General features: G+C 42.5%; 1 long non-coding RNA gene across 1 annotated transcript in view; it reads right to left on the bottom strand.

Annotated features, from left to right (window-relative positions):
• Nucleotides 1–10,195: 10,195 nt before the first annotated feature.
• Nucleotides 10,196–14,466, bottom strand: part of LOC131828926 (uncharacterized) — a 42,164-nt gene continuing 37,893 nt past the window's right edge. The window contains exon 3 of the long non-coding RNA XR_009352615.1: nucleotides 10,196–10,379. This is a non-coding gene — a long non-coding RNA (uncharacterized LOC131828926). The remainder of the gene's footprint in view (nucleotides 10,380–14,466) is intronic.

The following is a 14,466-nucleotide window of genomic DNA, read 5'->3' as shown; positions in this document are numbered from 1 at the left end:
ACGTTTGTGTGCAATGCCGCAGAGCTTTTTGGAGCAGCCAGTCTGTGGAGGCACTCCCCTGACACTTGTGGAGCCCATGATACAGGAGAAAATTTTCTTTCCCTATTTTCTTTCCAGGCAAAGAAAATGATTTCTTAATTATTTTCTGTGTGCCGGACATTTCTCCATTCATTTCATTCACTCAACAAACACTTTACTTGTGTTTTTGTTGCTATTGTAGATACTGGTGAATAAACTCTATTTACCAATCCTGATGTGACACCAGTACTCACATGGAAATTTCTAGATTACAGTTGAGGTCAGTGTTACAAAGAAAAACCATAGCACACTGCCTGATGTGGGAAGGGGCGTAGGCATAACTAAGTCTTGGGGTTCATGGGATACTTTCCAGAAGAAAAGCCATTCCAGCTGAATTTTAAGGACTGAGCACAACTTAGTCAGGTTGAGGGAACAGCACAAGCAAAGGCTCTGAGGTTGGAGGGAGCATAAACCAAGGGGATACATATTATTACCTCCACTTTATACAGGAAGCAACAGAGACATAGAAAGATTAGGTAACTCCCTAAGGTTATGCAGAACTTAGGGCAATAAGAACCCAAAGTCTCCTTCCATGTGATCCAGCTTCCGTGAGAGGCGGAGACAAATATACCAGACAGGCCTTTAAAAACAATTACCAGGAGACCCTCTCAAGCCCTTCAAGGCCACCCCTCCTCCTGAAGGAGTTGAGGACAGATTTTCATTTTCTCACTCTACTGGGCTCGAGACTAAATTAAATGAAAAACCTGCTATTTCAGACGCAAAAGTCCTGGGTGCTTTTCGGGAATGAAACCATCTTCCCTCCTCCCCGGGGCCTTTCATACCATTATGGTGCAGTCCCAAGCTATCAATGAGAGTAAAAAAACGGGGCTTTGCGGTAGAGGAAAGAGGCTATTCACACTGCTCCTGATTTCTATAAAAGAGATCTTTTGATCTTTGAAACAGCCAAAAGGGCAGTTTGATCTTCCTCAAACTCATTTATTTTCAGATTCTTGCAAATTTCTTTTCTGTAGGTTTACTTCCTTAAAAAGCTCAATATTCAATTGAACAGTGACTTTTATATATTGAAATGCAATATTGAATAGCTGACGCCCTAATAAATGCCATCCTGGCTATAGAGGATATTTTAAAAATCATAAAAGGGCCGATTGAGCCCGATCCAGGCAAAGAAGACAAAGCGAATTCAATGCTTCTTTTGAAAATGAGTCATGGTCAGAAATACTCACTTTGACCAAAAGCATTTCTTTGAATGCCAGAGGTAAATTTGCTCACTTTCATTTTCTGCCTGGATTTCAAGTCGGCCCCACAGAACTGAACAAAATCAACTCCGAGAGGCCCTGGCAGCTGTTCCAGATGTAAATGTGAACAGGATCGTGAGTTTGGGCCTATTCCCTTCAATGCCTCATTTTCAAATTATGTAGATGATGTTCATATAGGGATTGATCACACTTTGTATATTTTTTCAGGGAGGAGTAAATCATTGCTATTTTCTGCTGCTTTAACATTCCCCAGGACCACCCTTTCTTTTACATAGGAAAAGGATGTTTTATTATCATGAGCCTCCAAATTACTGGCAAAGGGAGAGTTTGACATATGTTCCCAGTCGTGGGGGACTCAGGGGAGGACAGGCACAACATACTCAATCGATTAGCCAAAAGGAACAGCCTTTGATGTCAGGGAACCTTTCCAAATTTCATTTAAGACTCAAGCAATCTGTGGGAAATCAAAGTTCTCAATCAGAACCTTTGCCCCACTCCTCTGGGTGCAGCCGTGGCTGGAGGAACTTTTGTTTTAACTATTTGTAGATGATGACTCAGCCTGAGGATGTGTCCATCCTGTGGCCCTTTCGACACTAGGCTCATTGAGATGATAACTTCATTTCCCACTTTCTTCTAGTCACGTGTGCTTTTTCCCTTTTGTGAGTATGTTTCAGGAAAACGCACATGAGCACTGCCAAAGAGGCCACTATACAGAAGCCCCTCCTCGGCGTGACCTTCAAAGAGGGTCTGATTGTGTAAAGTATTATAGGAATGCCCTACGTTTTGCATACTTCTAGTATCAGCCGAAAGGCAGATCTGACTTGGGAGAGGAACGAAGCCCAGGAGAAACATGATGGCCCATGAAGGGGAAATGATAACTACCAGGAAGGAGGTGAGGGAGAAAAAGGAAGACTCAAAGATGCATGGAGGAATCTGGGTCTCACTCTCAGAAATAGCAAAGTCAAGAGGAGGAGCCGAATGTGCTGTCTGGTTAGAGATCATGGTTCGGATTTTGAATAAATTTGATTTTAAGTGGTACTTTGGATATCTTAGCAGAACAGGCACTGCCTACGAGCCTGGATTACTTCGGTATTCAGAGGCAGATGTTTATCCTATAAATAAGAACATAAGAACATTCCAGAAGAATATTCCTGAACCTTCACCTGTTGTGTACTTGGTCAAACCTCATCCAGGATGCCACACCACCTTCAGTGTGGAAACTACAATTCCGTTCACCTCAGCACTGTCAGTACTTTGTGCTGGTTTCTAAAATAGACACTGACTAGCTAGAGTTTATATAGTCTAATATAGACACTGACAGACAAGAGTCGTCAAGATGGTTACAGCAGTTAGCACCCTAGAGATGTTTAGCCTAAGAAAGGATGACTTCGAGAAGAAAACACTGAAGATCTGTCATTTGAGGAGGGATTTGATGGACCCTTTTCTAGGAGGGAGGATCTGTGGGAGGTACTGGGGGTGGAAAGATGATCTTCACAGTTATAGAAATCCCAAATAATGCCTCGCTAGAGTAGTGGGTTTCCTATCATCCTTCCTACCCTTTGAAGATCTCCTTCACCTGAAAGGGAAGTTGTTGAAGAAGGAACTCAACATATTCTTGGATAATATCGAAACTGTAAGGGATCCTCAGTTGCCTGTGTGTCAGTATTCCCAAGTGTCCACAGGGTATAAGAAAATCCTGATAATCACACTTAGGGCTTGCTACCTTACCAGCAAGTAGACAGAATTTATGGTGTTAGAACGCCCATAAATTGTTTTTGAGACAATCAAAAACAATTCCACAGAAGAAAGCCTCTCGATTCAGCACCCCCATTCTGGGTCTATGTACTAAGGAAATCAAATCAGTATCTTGAAGAGGTAACTGCACTCTCATTTTCAATGCAGCATTATTCACAGTAGCCAAGATACTGAAACAATCTAAGTTCTGTTGATGGATGACTGGGTAAAGAAAACGTGATATAGATGGATTAGATATTGATAGATACATAGATATACATACAATGAAATATTATTCAACCATAAAATGAAAGGAAAGCCTGCCATTTGTGATAACATGAATGAACCTGGAGGACATGATGCTAAGTGAAATAGGTCAGACACAGAATGACAAATATATTCTCACTTACATGTGCAACAAAACTGCTGAACTCCTAGAACTTGGGGTTAGAAAGGTGCAGGGGTTAGTGATGGGGGAAAGTGGGAGATGTTGGTCAAAGTGTACAACCTGTAGTTATAAGATGGGTAAGTTCTGGGAACCTAGCATGGTGATTAGAGTTAATGATGTAGTATTGGATACTTGAAATTTCCTAAGAGAGTAGATCTTCAGTGTCCTCACAACAACAACAGCAACAGAAAAAAAAAAAAAAGGAGATATCTATGGGAGGTGATGGACATGTTAATTACCTCAATTGTGGTAATCATTTCACAATATATATGCGTATCAAAATATCACATTGTATACCTTAAATATATATGATTTGATTTGTCAGTTATACCTCCATAAAGCTAGAAAGAAATAAAAGAAAGTTTCTCTTAGGGGTGGGTAAACTATCCACAGCTTCGAAAACAATGGCCGACAATTAATGTCCACGAAAAAACTTGAAATAGAGAATACCAAGCAGCTCAAGGACAAAATTCAGAGCTAATTGAATACACATAGAGATATCCCCACACCTCTTTCTAAGGCTCTTAGTTTCCCAGTTTGGGGAAAGGAACTTTTTTTTTTTAATTTCTTAGAAGCAAATGGGGTTTCCCTTTATTTCCTTAGAGAACATTTTAAGACAAATTAACAAGAACAACAAAACAGTACCTGGATTTCTTGTCACTCACAGATAGGGCCCTTACAATCCAAGGACTAGACACAACATGTTCCAAAAGAAACAGAAGATATAAAACAGGTAATTTCATTCAGGGCATGGTAATAAAAATCAAAGATAAAACGGCACCACCCACATCTCAGAACGGGCACGTGCTCTGCATCCAGGCGAACATTGGTTTGAATAACACTAGTGTGACAAGATTGCCTTTGTCACTCTGTTAGCGCCTCTTGTCTCCTTTTATTCACTTTGCTGCTTTCCGGTTGCAATTTTGTCAGGAGATTGAATCAAGCTGTAGACTTCTTATGGAATAACACCCCCAGACACTCACCTAAGAGTAGTTTGGGCAAAGTTGCCAGCGCCAGGAATAAAAAATGTTGGAATTGAGAGAGAAGTAGAACCAAATGGAAATCTATAAATGGCAGGCTGCCCACCTAATTAGAGTGGGGGACAGGGGAAGAAATTGTGGGGCAAGATGCTAAATACCACAAGAAAAAATGGAGGGACCTGGCTTCAAGTAAGTAGGACCCACTCTCCCAGCATTTTTCCCAGGCCTCGGCCATCCTCTGCAAGACAGACCACCTGCCAACTTCTCATCGGTAAGAGTGTGTCACTAAGTAGAATGGGTTCATTGGCACAGCTGTTTGGTGTCATTAGTTCTAGGATAAAGTGAGAGAAAAACCTTCCAATGCAGTAGTCAACACTGATCTTGGTGACTACCACCCTTACATATCCAAAGATCTAGGAAAGCAAGAGAAAACAGCAATAAAATTGCAAAGCAAAAACGTAATTTTGCTAAGCACCATTTATGAACTAAGCAACAGGGAAGAGTTGGGGGGAAATGTTCACTGACGATAGGCCAAAAGCTAGATACTTGCCCCAAACTTGCTATCAGTAAAATGCTATCAAAACAAGCAAGGAAAAATACATTCTTATTTCAATTTCTTTTTCAATGCAAAATACACTTCTCAAAATGTCAGTTTCATCTAGCCTGGCCTTTCCATGGATGTGCATAGTTAAACTTCAATGACCTGGAGTGTTCGGAGGAGGATATTTAATTGGATTTTCAGGTTAACTGGGGGTGAGGCAGAAACCTTTTTTTCTCTTCCAGTTCTATTACGACTCAACATAAGATACTGATGGAATGAAGATGGTTTTCTTGGAGATCCAGAATACTAGATCTGTGGACAATTCCTTGGGAGTCATATACAAGAAACTCCCACAAAAGAAAATACCTAATGCCTCATTGTCAATTGCCCTTGTGTCCTGAGCTCTGGGCAGGCCTCTCTGATAGGGTCAACCAGAGACGATGCCCTAGCTCAAGACTTTTGGGTCCTCTCCCTGCCCATCTGAATAAAACACTAATCTAGTCATTAGGACATCATAGAACAAAAGAACCTTGACAAGTCCCACATGGAAATGAGCCCTAAACTTTGCTACTTTAGCCTCATGAGGAGAGAAAGCAGACGTTCTTTCTTACTTATTAATATGGTTGATAGAAAAGCTAAATTTCACTTAATGGGCAATTTTATGTCTTTTGCTAATTGTAATTTTGTTATATGCAGGCGACGGTTTGCAGGTCACTTCTCCATATCTTTACCAGGTTCAGGGAGTGGAGCACTACCTTCATCACTGTGATTACCATCATAAACAAGACTTTTCTAACACAGTTAGTTACCAAAAGACCAATACATCCATCCTTACTGTAGGGAGATGTAAAAGAAAAGGCCAGTTCAAAGGTGAGTGGGCAGTGGTGTACAGATCTAAATCATCCAAAACATCCTCCTAAAACCCTTCAAAGTTCTAAGAAGATAAGCAAAATTAATTTAATTCTTAAGTAAGAATACTTTCAAAAATTAACACATTGCTAAGAAAAAAACACATTATAACAGTCAAATAGATTTTTATGTGACATATGAATATTTCACATATAATTGGGGCACTTATACAAACAATGGCTAAGGAATATACATTTCATTTAAAACTTGTGATTATAGGCTTTTTAAATTTAATAGGAATTAGATCTTACTCTAAATTAATAGGAATTAGATCTTTCATTATTTTAAGATTTTGCAGTTTGTATCTTGAATTTGGTGACAATGAAAGGTCATCTCTAATATATTTGAAGCTACAGCCTTGTTCAGGAACACAACTCCCAAATATAACACTTTGAATGGAAAATATTGTCCATTATATAGTGATGTGCGCAATGATCCAGTTTCCAAGAATATGTCTTGGCAAAGAGCTAGGACTGAATCCGTGCCTCCCTGTTTTAATTACCTATCTGCATCCATGAATCAGGAATAGAGAGCGTTTGATGTATATTGAGTATATTGCCTACAGTAAACAATCACCATAGGGATCCTCACCGGCCCTTCATCAAAGGCTTCTAGGAGAGAGAGATGGTTCTATCCTTCCATCCACAAGGCCCCTCCATGGGTGGAGTGACTGCAGCACCTAGAGAACAACCGTAAACTCCAAATAGCCTGCTACTCCTTTTGATTCTCCAGCCCCAGAAGGGGGCAGAAAGTGGTCTCCAAAGAGAATATGAAGGCCTTTGTCCATTGCTGGGAATGAAGCTCATTCAGATTCAGTTCTGAGGCCCTGCTTCTGTAGGCTCAGAAGCTTTGTGTTGCTTTGAGATCACAGAACCCCCTCCCAGCCCCAGTGCATTCACGCCCCCACAGTTTAGCCCAGAAAACCAATATGTAAGATTCAGACCAACAGGTAAAGTGGTCAAATCTGTGTAAGACTATCACTACTCCTAGAAGGAAAATCCTGGGTTCCTGGGTGTGTGCTCAGCTCTAATACGAACCAGTGCACATCCTAGAGTATGACACTGGGATGGGGGAAAATAATTCAAAAACATGCTGGTTTTCTTGGTTCCTGATTAAACACCTAAGACAAATTACATGGATGCAAAACATATATGAAGAAGTGAAAGCATAAGGCAAAGCCACAAAGGAACAAAAAGCACTACTGTCAGTAATAAAAATACCATGGCATTTTCTTTTCCACTGAATTAGAACTCGTTAGTGAGTTAGTGACTGACCGAAATGCAACTCAAACCAGTTGCAACCAAAATGGGAGTGAATCTACCAGTTCACGCATTTAAAAATTCAAGGATTCAGCTGTTGAATCCATGTATTCAGCGATGTCTTTATCATGCCTTCACTCTATCACCACCTCTTGATCTGATTGATCTGTCATGGCTTCACTGGTCTCTTCACAAGTCCCTGAAGATCCCGCTGTGCCATGCTTGTTTCTGTTGCTTGTAATCTTCAAAGGGAGAAGAGACCCCCTCTTACTTAAGAGTTTCAGCAGGAGTCCCAGAGTTACCAGCTTGAGCCAAGTGCCCATCCCTGAGTTTGTCCCAGCACCCGGGGGATGAAATTTGTTTATGAGGCCTACTCCTGGCCCCAAGATGTGGACAGCTCTCCCTTGCAGGACACAAATCAGAAATCGGAAAAAGATTATTGGTTTCATTTTATTCTGTTTTGATAAACAACAAATAATCACATTAGTTACCAAGACCAGACAGTATTACGAAGAATGAACTCAGATATATCTAAAATTCTCAGGACGCTCTTGGGGCCCTCTGTGGCATTTGTTCTTGAACTCAAGGATCCAGACACTACAACCAGAAGACACAGTATGCATCGGTTATTCGTCTGACCGCAGTTTACCGAGTGCCCTCCCAGAGCTAGGTACAGGGGATACAACAGCAAGTAAGAAATACACATGTGCTAAGAGGTTGGGGAGGGGGGTGGCCACAGCACATGCCTAAGGAGTGTTCATCAGGGGACAGATACTGGAAGCAACTTATGTATTTTTAAGGCTGTTATGGGAGCACAAAGGAAGAAATCCTCCCTTAGACTTAGAGGACCACAGAATGCTCGTAGAGGAAGTGAAATCAAAGCTGACATTTGAAAAACGGGTAGGAGTTTAGCTAGTCAAAGGAAGAAGTCAAGTAGTTCAAGCAAAGGAAGTAGCACATGCAACGTCCCCCAAACAAGGAAGAGTACAGTGTTTTAAAGGAACAGAAAGATGTACATAAAACAAATCATTTACTAATATAAATATCCTCCAGGGCAAAAACCGTATCTTACTCAACTCACTTTCTGATCTCAAATAGGTCATTGGAATCTGCTGGGTCTTCCTCATCAAGTTGCCATAAGGATCAAAAGAAATAATGTATGTGAGAGATTTTGTGGGTTTTAACTCCTCAAAAGGAGTTAAAGGCACGTTTAGAGAACTAAAAGAACCACACAGAATCGTAAAATCCTGAGTGAAGAAAAAAGATTGGCTCTACATAAGTGAGCTTCTCAAGAAAAACATACTACAGCTTTATGATGTCGGTTTGGCCACTCAGGCCTCCTCTTACTCACGGGGGTTTAGCCGTTAGTCTAGACTATGGTTAATAGGTAGATATCCCATTGTCTGTAAACAATGAAGACAGGGATCATGTGTTCTCTTCATCAGCAGCCAGAAATATCACAAGAGGGAGTGGGCAACATGGAAGAGTGTGCTCCCTAAGAAAAACAATGGAAGTGCTCAAAACATACAGGTTTGACACAGTGTCGTGAAAGCATCACTGGCAGGATAAAAGGATCCTGAGATTTTAAAAGGAAGGGAAGAGAAAATTCGCCTGCTAAGGTTCTAAGAGTAGAATCAATGAAAAAGATGTACTTGGAAGATACCTGAAAGGAGGAAAATAAACCCAAAAGCCTACCAAGGCATGAAGTGACTGTAGCAGGTCACAAACTATGAGAAGAAGTACAGGAAATGGTGTGGGGACTTGGACTCTTAAAACGTCAACATAAGGTATGTTTAAATTGTAACCTAGGCCAGAGAGTCATGAATAATCAGTTTGTCTTGGAGAATTCTGGAATTATAAACAAAAGGATACAAAACATTGCCCAAGGTAAATATTGACATGACTGAAGAGGAACTAGAAAAACTTTTAATGAAGCCAAAAATACTGCATCTGGGAAAGATGTTTCACATTCTTATAATAAACACTCGGATACAAGAAGTTTAAGGACGATGGGGAGGGATGATTGTCTGGTAGGTTGAAAAATTGAATTAGAAGAAAGGCTTTTTCCCATTTAAAACAGTAATACTATAAAAACATGAGCATTCATTTTTGTAACCATGTTATTTCTTAAAATAAAGATAATTTTCTCTGCCAGACACTTATTAGCCCAAAATACGAGAGGATTAGTATTCACATCCTGAAAGAACCACCCAATCTATGGGTGGCAGATGTGCTGTGGCTTTTTCCTCGACTCCCAGCTGCCCCCTGGGATCAGGTGGGCTGGGAAGTCTCTCCTCACCAAGGCCCAGGACCCCACCCCAACACTGGCAAACCTTCTCCTCGGCCCATCCCCATCAAGGAGAGCGAGGGAAGGACGCCCCTCGTTCCTCCAGGTTCATACCTTCCTTCGTTCCAGAGGACGTTCAGGTGGGGTAACCTGAAACCTAGAATAAACAGAAGCCCATTATTGCTGCTTAGTGGGAGCCAGTGAAGGATCTTGTCAGCAGAACAGCACCATGGCAACCAAATCTTCAAAGCATTTTTTAAAAATACAAGTCAAATTTCATCTGGAAACATCCCAATTACCCAATTAGACTAAGCTGCGAAGTCTTTTTAGAATAATCTCAGATCATAAGTGAGTGAACAGCTCAAACCCAAACCATTGTTTTCTGATACTCAGAAAATGCAAGTTGTGGGTCCTGGATTCTGGGAGGAAGACAGTCCTTTATTAGCAGAAGAAATGAAGCCAGTCTGCATTTCCACGGGGTTCTCAATGCTAACGTAATATATAACTATATCCCATTGGGAGCCATGAGCTTCTGGTTTTATTTTTCTCACCTTACAGATGGGAAAACTAAGGAACTCTAAATAGTCTCATCCCCAGTGGGACATAGAACAAGGCTGTGTTGGGGTCAATCTGTCATTCTCTTGCTGTGTGTGTGTGTGTGTGTGTGTGTGTGTGTGTGTGAGAGAGAGAGAGAGAGAGAGAGAGCAAGGAGTTGGGGGAATCAGGCCCCAAGCTCTGTAGGTTCCACCTCTGAGACGTCTCTACCCTTCATGCCTTCTCTCCACCATTTCCTGTGCTGGTCGAACGTTCAGTGTTGATAGCCTGGACGGATGCAATCTTCTTGTGTTGCTCCTGGATGTGCCCACCAATGCCCAGGTCAGAACAAGGGCTCCCCAATACTCAAAGGATCTCAGCTTCCCTGGAGCCTATAAAAAAAAAGTTCCCTGTGCTAAGGATGGCAGTCAAGGTCTCCTTGATGTCACAGATTAATAGAATTAAAAGAATGGTCCATTACACCCTCCCCCACCACCCAACACACCATGAGTCACCGACACTCTATTATTCCTCAGACGTTCTCTGTCAGCCTAGAATTAACTTACCTACCTTGGCTTCTTGGCTATCACTCAGCCCTCAAGACCCAGGCCCAGACCATGAAGTGTCTCCCTAATCCCTCATGAAGAGGAGTGTAGCTAAGACTTGAGAGATGCTTTTCATATGCCAGGCTCAGTGCAAAAGCATTTTCCACACACTGCCTCATTACATCCTCTCAGCAATCCTATAGGATGGATACTCCCGCTGATCTCATTTCATGGAGACAAAAGACAAAGTGGCTGTCATCGCAGCTAGTAAGTGGCATCCTCACTCCAGAGCACCTGCCATCCCTCGGCTCTGTTCTCCCTCTTTGGGGGTAACGTTTGCTCTGCATTCCCACTCTACTGTGACCCTTGAAGGGAGCACGTTTATTTCGCTCTCCCCCCTTTGAAAGGTGCAAGGCACTGTGCAGGCTGCTAAGCCTCTCCGGTCCCAGCTTCCTCATCCGAAAAATGGAGATAATAACTGACTATATGGTTATGTTTTCTAAAGTCCACACGAACTACTGCATTACGAGGAAATGCTTGGAACTATGCCTGGCACACAGCAGGTACTGGATGGATGACAGGTATTAATTGATCAGACTCCTGGTTCTCCAAAAAGAATTTGGGCTCCTGCATCCAACTTATCTTGGTATCTCCAAACCTCTAAGCCGAATGGAGTGCTCTGCACGAGTTGGGCACTAAGTGAATAGCTGTTCAAATATTCATGGAATTTGTCACTGACAATGGATACAATGTATGGATCTACCCTTTTCCCATCACTCTTTTTTTTAATAATTTTTTAAAATTTTTTATAAGCATATAATTTATTATTAGCCCCAGGCGCACATGTCTGTGAATCGCCAGGTTTACACACTTCAGAGCACTCACCATAGCACATACCCTCCCCAATGTCCATAACCCCACCACCCCTCCCTACCACCCCCCCACCCCCCCAACCCCGGCCACCCTCAGTTTGTTTCGTGACTTTAAGGGTCTCTTTTGGTTTGTCTCCCTCCCGATCCCACCTTGTTTCTTTATTCTTTTCCTACTCCCCAAACCCTCCACAATGCATCTCCCCTTCCTCATATCAGAGAGATCATATGATCGTTGTCTCTCCCCTATTGACTTATTTCGCTAAGCATGATACCCTCTAGCTCCATCCACGTCATCGCAATTTTCCCATCACTCTTAAAATGAAACCCAAGGTCTCCACCCTGCCCTGCCTGGGGTCTTCCCTGGGGCTCTTCCCACTGGCATCGAACTACTTGTCCCACTTCATTTCCTCCTTTTCCCCCTCTCCCTCTATCACTTCACGCATCCTAACACATTTCATTATCTCCTCATTAGAATGGCAGCTCCATGAGGACGTTAGTTTTGTCGGCTCCACGGCTGTGTTCCCTGTGCCCAGACAGCGAGGGGCACGCAGCAGAAGTTCTGTAACGAATGGAAGACCCCGCGGGTGAACAATTAAATCTCTGAACCCAACACTGTTGAAAGGTGCACACCATTTTACAGATTTTAAAAAAATATATAACTAAACTAAGATGCAGAGATATTAAGAAATTTTCCCAGAGGCACGCATTGAGTAAGAGGCAGAGCTTGAATTTTATCCACGTCTCTCTGATTCCAAAATTCGTTCCCGTGTCTCCTGATCTTAAGACACTCAGATGCCACCTTCAAGAGATTTGCCACATTCCACACAACATCTGAACTAATATTTACCTTGCATTTTTATTTAAGTCACTTAAGCTTATGCAAATAATTTTATTTTAAAAGAAAAGCAATCATTCCCATGGAATAAATCACACTGAAATAGCTGTGTATCCATTAAAATTCAAAATATTCATCAGTGTATTTTGAAGCATGGATATGCCTGCTGCATTTGAAAACACAGACACTGTCTTCTTCTGGGTGCCCCTGGGGCTGGTCCTGAACCTGGCGGCCCAGGGGTCAGACTCCTCTACACCCCACAATCTGTATTCTCAGCTCTCCTTCACTCAGCTTCCTGCTCACAAATCATTCTTCTTTCATGGGACATTCCTCATTGAGAGAAAGACACCAAAAAAGCCTTTAAAGTGCACACACACACACACACACACACCCCATGTGGGAAATTCAGAGAGCCCAGGAACACTCCAGCTCCCCAAATGAAAGCAAAAGCAAGATGTAGGAGGTGGGAAAAAAGAAATTAATTGAAAACTTGAGGTTGTCAAGCCATCCTGAGGAAAAGCTCTGGGAGTTAAAGATCGGGGACATAATCAAGGAAAGTGGCTTCTATAAAAGCTTGATTGGTTGATCGAAATCTCCAGTCATCCTGAAAATAATTGCCTGGAAGAAAGCACCGAGTGACCTGTCTGCTTGGGAAGGAGCATCCGCGCCGACAGCAGCCGGCCTCCCTCCAGCCGTCCTCCCCTCCTGCCCATCGAGGCCCCGACCAGGATGCACGGAATCTGCTCGAGGAAGCATAGCGCCTCATTATTTTCGGCTCTGACATGCATGCATATTTCTCATGGATGTGAATGCTCAACAACATAGAGGAAGTGTTTGTGCTCTTTGTTTCTGCAGCTTTTTCATCTCTATGTCAGTGTTTTATAAATATTCAGTCTGTACTCCTCTTGGGGTAGGAAGAGGGAAAAGGAAGAGGGCCGCCTGAGGGCGAAGCTCCTGGAAACAGGCTGGTGCCGGGGACTCTCCTGAGTCCCCAGAAAGTATCCCCCGGAGGGGTTTTCTCTGCCTGTACACACTTCTCTTCCTTCTCCTTCCTGGCACCATGGTGCCGTCAAAAATGCAGACATGACCACAACTTCTTTTAAGCAAAAAGCCTTTGGCATGCTCTACAGCCAACGGAAGATACTTCGTGGTCCTCCATGTGGAGGTCAAGGCCTTTCAGGATCTAGCCCTGGGCTACCTCTTCTGAGCTCTTTTCCCAAATCATTCCTGTACGAACTCAAAGACCTTCTAGTTCTTTCACACCTCTGCACCTCCCTGGGTTGTTCCAACAAGGCCTACTTACCCCCTCTCCTCACACCTCTTGTCCACCTTGGAAACTCCTTTTCATCCTGTAAGACTCTGCTCTGTGAAGCCTTCTCTCAGCAGCCCCCTGCCCAAGTCCACTGACGTGCAGAAGAGAGATGCCCAGAGCCTTAGAGAAATGTCCCCACATTGGGGCTCCAGCCCTGCATCCAAGACCATCCAAGACCATCTCATACTCCACCCACTTCCTTAAGGAAGTCTTCCCTGATTTTTTTTTTTTTTTTTTTTACCCAGCCCACATAGATCTCCAACTTTTCTGAGTTTTTATGTGACTTAAATCTGTGACACACATCTGAATATTTTTCGTCTACCACAGATTTGAAGTCACGCCAAAAGTTCTGACCAAGTCATTCTCTTCCAGGAATCTGTCCCAAGGAAATAATCAAAAAGCTGATTAAAGATTCATGGACACAGAGGCTCATTGCATCATTTTTTATAATTACAAAAAAAAAAAAAGAGAGAGAGAGAGAGAACAACCTAAGTGTGTAACAGTGGGAGGTGGCTATATAAAATATATCCATACGGCCATTAAAAATATTTTGAAACATATATAAAGGACATGGAAAAATACTCATGAAATAATGCTAACCATGGACTCCAGAACATGGCTGCCTGCACAGGTTTCATCTTTTGGTCTTGGAAATATTACTTAGTCATTTTTTTTCTAAAGATTTTATTTATTTATTTGACAGACAGAGATCACAAGTAGGCAGAGAGGCAGGCAGAGAGAGAGGAGGAAGCAGGCTCCCTGCTGAGCAGAGAGCCCGATGTGGGGCTCAATCCCAGGACCCTGGGATCATGACCTGAGCCGAAGGCAGAGGCTTTAACCCACTGAGTCACCCAGGTGCCCCTTACTTAGCCATTCTTTCCTTCAGTTTCCTTTTCCACAACTTTGGGATAGTAA

This window comes from Mustela lutreola, chromosome 4, assembly GCF_030435805.1.
Source record: "Mustela lutreola isolate mMusLut2 chromosome 4, mMusLut2.pri, whole genome shotgun sequence".
In the NCBI taxonomy this organism is placed as follows: domain Eukaryota; kingdom Metazoa; phylum Chordata; class Mammalia; order Carnivora; family Mustelidae; genus Mustela; species Mustela lutreola.
This window is presented reverse-complemented; position numbering and strand designations above follow the sequence as displayed.